This window comes from Lycium barbarum, chromosome 10, assembly GCF_019175385.1.
Source record: "Lycium barbarum isolate Lr01 chromosome 10, ASM1917538v2, whole genome shotgun sequence".
NCBI classification, from domain to species: domain Eukaryota; kingdom Viridiplantae; phylum Streptophyta; class Magnoliopsida; order Solanales; family Solanaceae; genus Lycium; species Lycium barbarum.
Window position 1 is genome coordinate 24,055,813 of NC_083346.1, and position 12,721 is coordinate 24,068,533.

Below are 12,721 nucleotides of genomic sequence, written 5' to 3' on the forward strand. Positions count from 1 at the left end.
CGATGCGCCACCTTCCTGGTGTGTTGTCGTCTCTTTTCTTTACCTCTTCTCCTGCACACTTGGTCCTTGATTCCCAAACTTGATCGAAACTACTCGATTTTTTTACTGATTTGTCCTCCTTGAACCTAAACACACAAAACACTCAAAACACACCTACATAAGCATGAATACAATGATTCCATCATAGAAAATATGATTAAAGTACTGAGAACGAGAGGTAAAGTGATGCTAAATATTGATATTTGTACCAAACATCACCAGTTATGAATTTTGAGATCCACTTTGCATCATTGTACCGTTATAGTACAACAAAAGTTCACTGTATAAAGTACCATGATTATGGTACATCTCAAATATTTTATATTTTATTTTCTTCTCAAAATTGAGTGATACAACATTAGCAAGGCACTTCCACACTTCCAAATATTTCAGTTATAAGTATCTATATATATATTATAAAGCTAGGCATAGACAAGATGACGTGACACCTCTCTATGGCCAAGGATTGTATTTATCCTTTTTCTCCTTTTTTTGAGATTTTTCTCTATCTTTCCATCATTTTCTAATCAATAATTATTCATATTCTACCTTACGTGCAAAATGTTACTAGCTAATGGATGTAATTAGTCATCCTTTTCTCTATCTTAGTCAAATGCACGATCAAAAGACTGTTACTCTTCATCCAAAACGTTTTTCCCATCTTCTTATTTATTGTATTACATCACCTAAACCCATAAATATGATTTTAAAAGTTACATTTAATCCCCTGCAAATATAAACTAATAGCCTCTTTCTCCTCAACATGAAACAATCTATTCTTAACAATGTCTTTGATGGCTCAAAATTCTCAGGATTAAAGTTTCACAGGTTGTTCCATACCAAATCTTTTTACTTGGCTTCAGAGGTGGAGCTTGAATTTGAGGTTTGTGGGTTTCGAATTCAAACCCTTTAAGTTACTGGGTTCTAAATTACTAATTTATACATATTACATAAATTTCTTAAGGTAATATAAGGTTTTAACAAAAGCTTGTGTGTTCGGCCAAACCTGTCTTCGACACTGTGGGTCGGCGACTGCTTCGCTTACGGGTTGTAATCTATTTACAATATAACTTTCCCAACCTCTTCCTCCATTAATTTTTACCTTCTCCGTTATCTTCCCTTTTAGGTACAAAATGGAGCAAATTATTTGGTAGTTTTTTTATATTTATCGATTTTGGTTGCTATTGGTGCTAATATTTTCCTTTTTATGCGTTGCAATATTTTTCAAGAAATTTGTTGTGCGTCTTTTTTATCCAGGCAAACACGCTCTTCTATTAGGTTTGTCTTTTCCCTTTTTAGGCTCTGCATTTTTTTCTTAAACAATTTCTTCATCATCTGTCGTTTCTATATATCCATGCAAATGTTTTTCAATCAGGCTTATTAGTTTTTAGTGACGCTTAATTTTGCCTGAAATATTTCAAATGTATGATTTTATTTTATTGTCATGACATATTGCAGATGCACACTGATGGTTTCATGGAAATCCCAGACAGATAATATGTAACTATAAGCGGCGAAGAGATTTTAGTCGTGAAGTTGAGTCAACGTTATACATACATCCAACTATCAATATTGAAGTAGCGGTGGTGACAATGATAATGCTTATTTAGTGAAGTAGCGGCGGTGATTTTGATTTTCTTATTATACTTTTCCGACAGTAATTATATAAAGAGGCGGAACTTGAAACAATGAGTCAAGAAGAAAATGGAGCTAGAAGTAAGGAAGAAAATGCAGTAATAACTATTGTTATTATTTTTATTTTATAATCATATATATCAGAATTATTGTTGTATATTTAATTTGTATAATTCTTTTTATTTACTGTCACTAATAAATGTTACTATAATTTTCAAGAAACGGAAGAGTCAGATCCAGATGGCGAAAGGAGCTTGCTATGTGTGCGGAAAACATGGTCATAAGGCTTACTAGTGTTCTCAACGACAAGGATTTTTTTTTTGCCTTATATATTTCAATCCTCGGATATTTTATTTACTCCCTCTGTTTCAATTTGTTTGAACCTATTTTCTTTTTAGTCCGTGCCAAAATGAATGACCTCTTTCCTAATTTGGAAACAAATTCACTTTATGAATGATTTACAGTCACGCAAATTTTCAAGACTTATTTTGAACCACAAGTTTCAAAAGTCTTCTCTCTTTCTTAAATGTTGTGCCCAGTCAAATGAGTTCATATAAATTGAAACGGAGGGAGTATATTTTTTGTGTTTTCTCTCGAGTTGCTTGGGACCAAGGCATAGGTATTTGATATATGATTTATATTGTATAATTTATTTTACTTTAATATTATAATTTTTTATAACTAAATTTATAAAGGAAATGTTACACCTCGCGAAGCGCGGGTTACTTAACTAGTATATTGATATAAAACACAAATGAATGCTGACTAATTTGATAGCTTATAATGTTGCCCATCTGATTTCCAATAACATCATTATAGTAATGACTTGTTAGCAGCGGAAAATTCGACAAAAGTATATGAACTCACTTGAGTGTTAGAGAGAATTCGAGAGAAGAGAGAGAAATATTATTGAGGCTGTTTTGTACAAATGAAAATCTGATCTAATGTTGTATCCACCCCCATACAAATATGGTGGGCTTTACTAACACATAGATTACAAAGTGGGCCCAGCCCAATATAGATAAATGAAATAGCACCTAAACTAAGTATCAATCTAGAGGAGAGGGTATTATTCCAACACCCCCCTTCAAGTTGGAGGGTGACAAAACCCCCGACTTGGGAAGAAATCCATGATGAGCAGTACCACCAAGCCCCTTAGTAAAAATATCAGCCAATTGAGTGGAACTAGAAGTGTGGAGTAAGTGAATAAGCCTATCAACCAGCTTTGTCCGTATAAAATGACAATCCAATTCTATGTGTTTAATTTGCAAATGGAACACTGGATTGTGAGCAATATGAATGGCATCCTGATTATCACAATAAACTGGAATAGAAGGACAAGAAATACCAAAATCAGATAACGGCCTAGACAACCAGGTAACTTCTGCCACGACTTTGCTCATAGCCCTGTACTCAGCCTCTGCTGAAGATAAGGAAACAATGGGTTGCTTCTTGGACTTCCAAGCAACGAGACAACCACCAAGCATAACACAAAAACCATAAACTGATCTCCTAGTGTCAAAACAGGTAGCCCAATCGCTATCACAAAAGGAAGTCACAGAGAAATCAGGGCTGGAGTTGAAGAAAATGCCATGTTCAGTAGTACCCTTTAAGTATCTCAATAAGTGCAAAGCAGCTTTCATATGGGGCAAACAAGGAAACTGCATAAACTGACTAAGGTGTTGCACAACAAACAAATATAAGGTCCGGTATGTGTAAGAAAGCTCAACTTCCCAACTAAAGATCTGTACTTTTCAGGCTTGGGACATGGTTCACCCTCGTTAAGTTTCAACTTGACATTCTGCTCAAGTGGACACAGAACAGGGGAAACATTACTGCAGTCAAAAGTCTCAAGAAGATCATGGATGAATTTCTTTTGGTGAAGCAGGACACCTGAGGTAGAATATAACACCTCAATACCCAAGAAATAATTCAGAAACCCTAGATCCTTAATCTTGAACTGATTGTGGAGAAATGATTTCAGAGCAGATATTTCAGAGAAATCAGTGCCAGTGAGGATTATATCATCCACATAAACAGCTAGAATCACCAAAGAAGACTCGAACCCTCTTGTAAACAATGAGTAATCATTCAGAGAGTGAGAATAACCCCTAGAAGAGAGAGCTTGAGATAGCTTGGCATACCATTGTCTAGAAGCCTGTCTCAAGCCATAAAGAGACTTTTGCAACTGACAAGCCAAAGGAACAGAGGAAGAAGCAGGAGGGGAGTAACCAGGAGGTAGCTTTATGTACACTTCCTCATCAAGATCCCCATGTAAAAAAGGCATTGTTCACATCTAACATGACTTCAATGATTTTAATGAATGAAATGATTAAAACTCATTTAAGACAAATGACAATTTCATAGTCATCATAACAGACAATACACCAACGTTTTGTAACTATTATATGAAAGCCAATCATTTGGTCAGATGAAACTTTAAAATCTAACATTAGCATAACATAATTATATCACCCGCTTAGTTAAATTTACTTTACTTAGCGGAATTGTCATTTCTGCTAATTTTCTTCTACATTGAGGAGTACGATGGCATATTTTGCCATACACCGGAGTACGATGGCATATTTTGCCATATACCAAAATAATGTTCCCTCTGTTTCAATTTATATGAACCTATTTCCTTATTAGTCCTTGCAAAAAAGAATGACCTCTTTCTATATTTGGAAACAATTTACCTTTATGCAATGATTTATAGCCACACAAAATATATGTGACTTATTAACACCACAAGTTTAAAAGTCTTCTCTACTTTCTTAAACTCGGTGTCCAGTCAAATGAGTTCACATAAATTGAAACGGAGGGAGTAATAATTATTTTATTAAATCATAGAGATTATGATATTGTTACATACCTCATTAACATAAGTAAAAATGTGTTACTTCGTCAACCATTGTATTCCAACAAGGATTCGAGATTCATTCACGAATCCAATGGCTCTTCCCTTGTACATGCATATCTCTTTTCCCACACGACGAAAAAACAAAGTCGTGTCTCCTGTGCAACTCGCTCGAATAGAACTTTGGCATAACAACACGTGCCACGGACTCTATATCTGACAGTCCAACAAGTAAAGTTCCATTCCATCTATGTCTGCTACTACTGTTTTCTCTTCTCTTCCCTTTGATTCACATTGTAATTTTTATTCTCCATAAAATCATTGGGAAATAAATATCCTAAAAATTATTGGAAATCTTACTGAAAATATTTAATCTAACACTTGTATGGAATTCTTCAAAGCTTAAAGCATGTCAAAGACACTGTCCTTAAGGATTTTAACGCAGTATGGGTGTATCCCCAGAATTCAACAAGCTCTTTTAATATAAAACTAGGAGTCAAAATCTAACAAAAATTTATCTTAAAGAAAATCTAGCAATACGAAATTAGAAGAAGAACTTCTCTTTGAACACACAAGATAGTACATATATAGTGATGAAGAAAAATGATTCAAGCCTTCTTTGATAGCCAAAAATAACGTTAAAATCTGCTAGCAATTAACAACTTTACCATATTGAATGTCATGATGACCATTTAAATTGCTTTAATATAGCTGTCATTAAGGCTCAGTCAAATACGTTTTTCCAAAGCTACTGAATGTTGAGAGTAATAATGGTCTGCTACAAAAATATATTGAGACCTTAGAAATTGTTTTAAATATATTATTATAATATTATAATTAATCTCATTAACAAAAAATTAAATATATAAGAAATGAATGTAGACATTATTTTAGTAGGAATAAATTTGCACACTTCTTTTTTGAGATATCACATTCATTTTTACAATATATGCTACTGGGGCTAGTACCTGAAATCGTTGCCTCGTCTGCTGATGCAGTCAAAAAGGTCCTCAAGATATATGATAACATATTTGCTAGTAGGCCTCATCATGAGGCATCTCAGTATTTGGCTTATGGCCGGAAAAAATTGATATTTGCAAAATATGGTGCGTATCGTCGTAACATGGGCAAATTGTGCACTATGCTCTCTTGAATAGTCATAAAACAAATTCATTCCAATCCATGAGAAAGCAAGAAGTTGAACTTGTGATTGAATCACTTAAAAGAGAAGCTCATGACTGTGTAGCTGTTGACCTTAGTGGAAGTTTACGTCCTTGAATGCTAACTTGACTTGCTTAATAGTTTTTGCAAAGAAGTACATGGATGAGGACTTAAGCAGGAGGGGATTCAAAGTTGTAGTTCAAGATGTTGTGCATTTAGCAGCAACACCAACTTAGGAGATTTTCCCCCTTTCTTGGTTTTACTGATCTCTAGGGACCACTACAAGAAAAAAGGTTATTAGAGATCAAGACTTAGCGACGGGTCTGAAATATGGTCCCTAATGGTATAGTTATAGGGATGAGATTATTTTTTATTTTCCAAGTAACGAAGGGATCGGATTTAATGTGGTACTGCATAAACCAAAAGCCCGGTCGCTAATAATGAAATTTCAGGGACTAAAGGCGCTAATTGATATAAGCTCTAAAACTTTCCCTCTGTCTCTAGCGCCAAAACCCTAAAATCCCAAATTGCTTAGAATGTGATCGTCGGTCTGCGGCTAAACACCTAGATTCTCTTCTTGCTCATTTAATTTGTCTGATTTATTCTCGCTCAAACCAGATTCCCTTCTTGCTCAAATTTCTTTTTTGGATGAAAAAAAGGAATCTTCCTTCACTTCTTTCTTTCTAACCCAAGGTTCTGCGATTGGGTTTCTTTGTTTGCTTGGAATATTGATTGTCGTTGTGTGAGGGCTTAAAGTGGGAGTAATGGGTTGGACGACAACGATTGAGGACATATTACAGGGTTTATTGTGGGGTTTTTCTGTTGGTTTTCATTGAAAAGTCTTCTGGAGACTTGGCTGAAGGAATAAGGAAATATTGTGGGTCTAATTTACTGTGAGGTTTTATCTGTTCTGATTTTTCTTATGAATTGATTGAATTTTTTTTTGACCCATTAGGTTATTTCCTTTACTGTAGAAACTTCAGATTAAGCTTTTTCTTGCTTAGGTAGTCCTTCGTCTTTCTAGACCTTTTTAGCAGTATTTTGGTAGGCAACAAAGTGCTTGATAAATATTATTACAAACTTGATTTTATGAAGGATGATGGTTGGATTTATTTCTTTCTAGAGAAATACAAAGACAAATTGACTTCTCATGAAGTTAAAAGGAAATAATATTTTGTAGTGAAATTAGAACGATAAATATGTTGTTGTGCGTTTGTAATATTTGGCAACATTTCTGTCCCCCCCTTTTCACTTCATGAATATATTCTTAACAAACTATCTTTTTTCTTCTTATTTTGTTTATGATATTTATGTATGAGCATTATAGAGTACATTCTCATTGGACTATTCAAAGAGAATATGGATGTTATACATAATTTCTTAAAACTTTGCTTTTCTTGTTGAAAATAGTTTACGTAGATAGCAGCCAGCATGTTTAGCTTTGATTGAAATTTCAGTGGAACTTCTAGTTAAGGGCATAGTAAACCTGTTTCTTCAAGCAAATTGAAGAAAAGCTGAAAATAAAATCTGGTTTATGCAAATTAAAGCTTAAGGTTCTTTCTGAAAGACATACCAATAGTTAAAGATTAAGATTTTCCGTACACACATTTACATTCTTCATGTATTTGAAGTTCTTATCGTTCAGTTTTTCAGCTACTGCTGTTAGGAAAAAATCTAGCCAAAAAGAATTATGTACTCCTATCATGAGGTTGTTTATATGGGGAAAGCTGAAAAGTTGTTTTTGCATCGCTAAAACTCCCTATTTACTTCTCTTTTTGCACTACTTCACATTTCCAGTGTTATTTAAAGCACTTGTTGCTTCGATCGCTTAAAACGTGAAGTGTAGATGAAGCAAGAAGCAACTGAAGCATGCTCTTAATTTATTTTCACAAAAAAAAGTACACTTTAAAATGAAAAAGATGTAAGTTTCTTATCTGTTTCATTGCTCTCTTCTTTGGTCTAGGTTTTGCGTGTTGCAACTGATTTATCTTCTTCAGGTATAGTTATGTCTTCTTTCTTGTTCTGTTCTTTTCTCTTTTCTGCTATCGCTATCACTGTTGCAGTTTCTTTTTTACTTTCTCTTCTTGTTTTCTCTGATCTGAAATCACTGCTACTATAATTATAGTTTTTTTTTCTTTTGTCTTTTCTTATCTGGTGCTGCTACTGCAGATTTTTTACTTTCTATTCTTCTTTTCTCTTCTTCTCTTATCTGTTGCTGCTACTGTAATTTTGTGTATGATTATGTATACTGCTTAACAGAACACACAAGGATACTAGAAGAGAAATTAGAGTGTACTTGTCAATTTTGGGTTTAACTCCTATCAATAGAAGCATGTTTCCCTGGAAGATGTGGATGGTCTTTAATGGTTACTTGAGTTAACAATGTTGAGAATGATACATTAAAATGAATTCATTGTCAGAATAAAAGCTTTAGTTAAATAAGAAAAAGGGTTATTAAAAAATGAAACTTGATAATCAGTGTGACAGCTCATTCAGTTGCTTAGTACAAGCATCTAAGACAGTGCCATTTACTGAGAAAATGGTAAACATATCTCAAGGAGTGAGAGACATATATATATATATATATGAGAAACATCACACTGTAGTACAAAATTCCTTCTGAATCTTTTCCTAGACTCTCAAGAAACAAAATGAGAAGTACATGAATGTAACCTACTGACTCATTTAATGAAAAAAACAATTTGGGAGAAAGTTTATTGCTATATTATAACCTCTGTTGATGTGTATGAAAATATTGTAGCAGCTTCTTGCTATATTGCTCTGTATACTACTTCTGATTAAAGTTGCACAGGCTATTGAGAAATACGTCATTTGGGGGTTTAGCAGAAAGTGTTATTTTTGTTCATCAACTTATACATTGCCAGTTATGATTCTTGTCACTGTTATACAGAAGGTTGAGTTTATCTGTTTCTATTTTTTTCTTTTTGTGTGTAATGCTTCATTTTAGTACTCTGATTTTCTTTTTCTTCTTTTCTTTGCTTAACTCTAAAAGCCACATTCTTACAGGAGTTCAACCTAACTCTAGAAGCCACTGTTTCATTTTTTGTGGAATTTAATTGCATACTAGAGTTCAACCTAAGTTTTATTTATTGCAGGATAAATTTGAGAGTGATGACAAGGATATTAATCGCGATCATATCTTGGGATGGATGAAAGAATTTTGGAACAAAAGCAGAGGAAAATTGATGCAAAGTATGTGAAGGGTAAGCCAATCCAAGACGCTCTTAAGAATTTGACGATGGGGGTAGACAAGAAACAATGAGAATGGTTGGTAAAGAATATTTTTTCCACCGAAAGTTTTCAGGTTTGACATAATATACCTAGTTAGTGTATGTTCATATGTATCATTTGGGGAATTTATGCTTTTTGGTGATTGTTGATTTGCTGGTTATGAGCAGCAACATTATTAGTTGTTGTCAATTTTCGTTCTTCGAGCTTAGTTTCAGCTTTAATTTCTGGGTTTTTGGTGTTTTTGTCTTCTTGTTCTTTCTTAATTTGGGTGTTGCTGCTGATGTTTCACAACTTTGTAAATGTTTAATATTTTTGCGTGTCTGATTTTTTATCTGTAATCCCAATGTTGATGAAATTATGTGTACAGCAACTAATCTTTGGTCTTAAAAAACTAATGTTATAGAATATTCCTGAGGGGTGATATTAAAAATAACACCAGCAGGATATTTACTGGCTAGGTTGATCACAGTAGCTTCCATTTCTTTCATTTGCCAATAAACTGGTTTTTCCTTCCCAGCATATATTGGCACATCAGCAAAGTTTAGGAATAGGAAAAACATTTAATCACAATCTTATCTTTTGCTATTTCTTTCTTTGCTGATCATCAAACTGTTTAAAATTATATAGTTGGCAACCTCAAGCAAGTTAAGAGTCCATCAAATGAATTTTTCATGTCCATATCGTCAATTTAAGCCCGTTTAAGTTCAATCTTACATAAGGAATTTAGCAACATTATCTACAATCATTTAGAATAGAACAAGGAAGGATGTAACCGTATTTCAAACTAAAGTCAATTACTCTAGTTCGTTTATTAGGCTTTCTGCTATGAAAATAAAAATCTCTATAGGGTTTCAAGCTCCATGTATGAAGATCACTGTTTTCTTTTTGTCTGTTATTTGCATTATTTTCTTAAGACTTTCAGAAGTGTACTGTTAATACAGGTTTTTACATAGATTTCCATTTCTCATTCTTGCTTTCATATTGACTTGTCGTTTTAGCTTTTAATATGTTTTACAAGTGCAGAACATAATTGAATCGTCGTTTTAGTTCGTGCATTTGAACAGGGTATGTTCGGTATGACATATGAAAATGATTTTTTTTTTATAAAATAATTGTACAGTGTGATATTTGGAATCTAACATGGAGTATGCCTCATGTTTTATTTATCTCTGAATTGTATTCATACACTAGATCCATCTGGATTGCTTTTGGGGGAATTAACTAATGGTCAAAACATTACTAGAGTAAAGTTATAGAAAATTATTTAACCAATTGTCTAGTTGATTTTATAGTTTTTTCTAAAGGATGTTTTTTTACTACGTACTTGTTACAGGTTTTGAATACTGGAGTTTACAAGAAGCAAGTTTTTGAGGACATACAGCTGGTTGACTATCAATTTGTTTCAAGAAGCAAGTTGACAAACTCTATATTATAGGCTAGGAATGTTAGCTTCATACATTTTCTACTAAGGGAACATGTACACAATATTGTTACTATAGCTTATATTGTGGTTGTAAGATGCCAACTAATGCAAATCTTGTCTTTTTTTTTTTTTTTGTAATTAATTATATGTGTATGAAAGCAGGATCATCATTATATTATCCTTTTGTGATCTAGTTTTTAGTTGCAAATTGAATATGATTTGCAGAAATAATGTTGGACAGAGACCCAGGTCATAAGTATCTTTAGGGACCAGTATTTTAGTCCCTAAAGTACTTTTAGGGACTACATGGTAGCCGGTCGCTAAGCTTTAAGGACCAGTTACTAAGACTTAACTTCATCTATTAGGGACTGAAAATAAGGTCTCTAAAAGTGTTTTACTGACCAGATTGTCGATGGTCGCTATTACTCTTTAAGGATCAGCTTATTTTTCTCGTCGTTGATGACTTTTAGAGGTGGAGAGCGACAGGTGGCGACCAGCTTTTTCTGGTCGTTCATGATCTTTAGGGACCAGAAAACCCACTTTTAGGGACCATGTTTCCCTTCGCTATAGGCCATTTTTCTAATAGTGGACTCAGCCGCAAGCTCAAGGATCTTTCAAAGGAGTTTGATGAGTTTCTTGAGAGGATTATTGATAAACATGTTCATTCTCATACGAGAAGCAAACTAAGGACTTTTGGACACCATGATGGAAATTATGCAATCAGGAGAAGCAAATTTTCAATTTGATCGTCGACATATAATAGCTTGCCACACATGTTCATGGCATACAAATCTCTAATTATTAATAACATAAACTACAAGATGAGATAAAATAAAGAAAAACTCAATGAATTTCCACGACACGCATCCTCTAGCCGTCTCTCGATCCTTCTCCAGTGAATTCCCCCATCAAAAACGTGTTTAAGTCACATTTATACCGAGTAGGGAAGCCCTTAGAAAAAAACACCCTTAACAAACCAAGTAAATTCGAATACCCAAAATTGCACTGGTAACTCTTTTATCAGAGACCAAGTGCGGTGTGTAGCACGAGGTGCCAAATCAAAACTTATAGAGTTAACTATACAGGTTTTCTGACAATGCATTGTTGTGGTGCGTGGCCTAGTGGCGTGTCCACATACTTTTGTCCTATTTTTCCTATTTCATATATTTTGCATGTGCACTTGATTTTCGGCTTCTAGACTCGATCCCACTTCATGACTTGGACTTTTACTCAAACTTCAAAGTCCATTTTCATCATTGTTAGTTTCCAATTCTCATCTTTTAACTAATTCGTTCCCTACACAATGAAACACAAATATTAAGCTTAAAGTGAACGAAATATATTTAAACACAAGAAAAGATATCTAAATATGAGGCGGAAGATAGCTAAAAACATGTAGTTTCTGTTTGCCGATCAGGATAATACCCTCGCAATTGCGACACTGCAATTGCGACGTGGCTATTGCAATTGCGGAAATAGCCAGATTAAGGGCTCTTCATAATCGTGAGGCTGGCCTCTGCAATTGCAAAAGGTGTTGCGGTATAAAGCGGCTCTTTTCAAGATTTTTGTAACATTCTAACTCAATTTTGGGGAGAACTAAGTTATGGATTGGAAAGTGAACCGAAGAGGAAACATCATATAACACCAAGGTAGCAATTCTAGATTGATTTCTAGTAATTATACATGAATCTATGTTAGATTAATCCTAAATCATGAATTTGAATATAGAATTTGGGGGATTGCACGAGAGTTAATATAGGATAAACTAGATATTTGAACATTGAATTAAACTCGGAATTGATATCTCATGATAAATTTAGACTCGTGGAGTTATGGGTAATACAAAAATATAATAAAATTTAAGGTTTGACCACGAGGCTCAAATTTTATTTTTTGGAGTTAACTTTGACCCGACCTAGTATAAAATTGCAAAATTAGTATCAGTGGATTAGTCTAACCTTGTAGAGTATTTTCTTAATAGATCAAGGTTATTTCGAGCGAAGAAAGGTGATTCATAAAGGTTAAGACTTCTTTGGCCCGAGGCACATTAAGGTTTTGACCTCAATGAGAGAACGTTTCCAAATTAATTTTGTTTTGTGTATATTACCCGCATATATTTCCAAATATATGCGGGTATTGGAGTTATTAATGCTCTACGGAATGTAGGGTGCTTGTTGAAATACTTGTTGTACGTGCTTAATTATGTGTCATGACTACTTTGAGGTTCCTATCATGATAAGCATAATGTTATTGTCACGCCCTAAACCCGCATGGGATTGACTATCCTCTATACGCAACTATTATGAACTTGCACAATTGTATGACATAACCGAGAAGACTAAATAATACAACTG

At 34.0% G+C, this 12,721-nt stretch overlaps 1 long non-coding RNA gene across 1 annotated transcript; it reads left to right on the forward strand.

Moving 5' to 3' along the window:
* Positions 1-6,596: 6,596 nt before the first annotated feature.
* On the forward strand, positions 6,597-10,560 carry LOC132615181 (uncharacterized). The gene is made up of 3 exons (XR_009572604.1): positions 6,597-7,689; positions 8,809-9,017; positions 10,278-10,560. It is a non-coding gene; the product is annotated as an uncharacterized LOC132615181 (long non-coding RNA).
* The last annotated feature ends 2,161 nt before the right edge of the window (positions 10,561-12,721 follow it).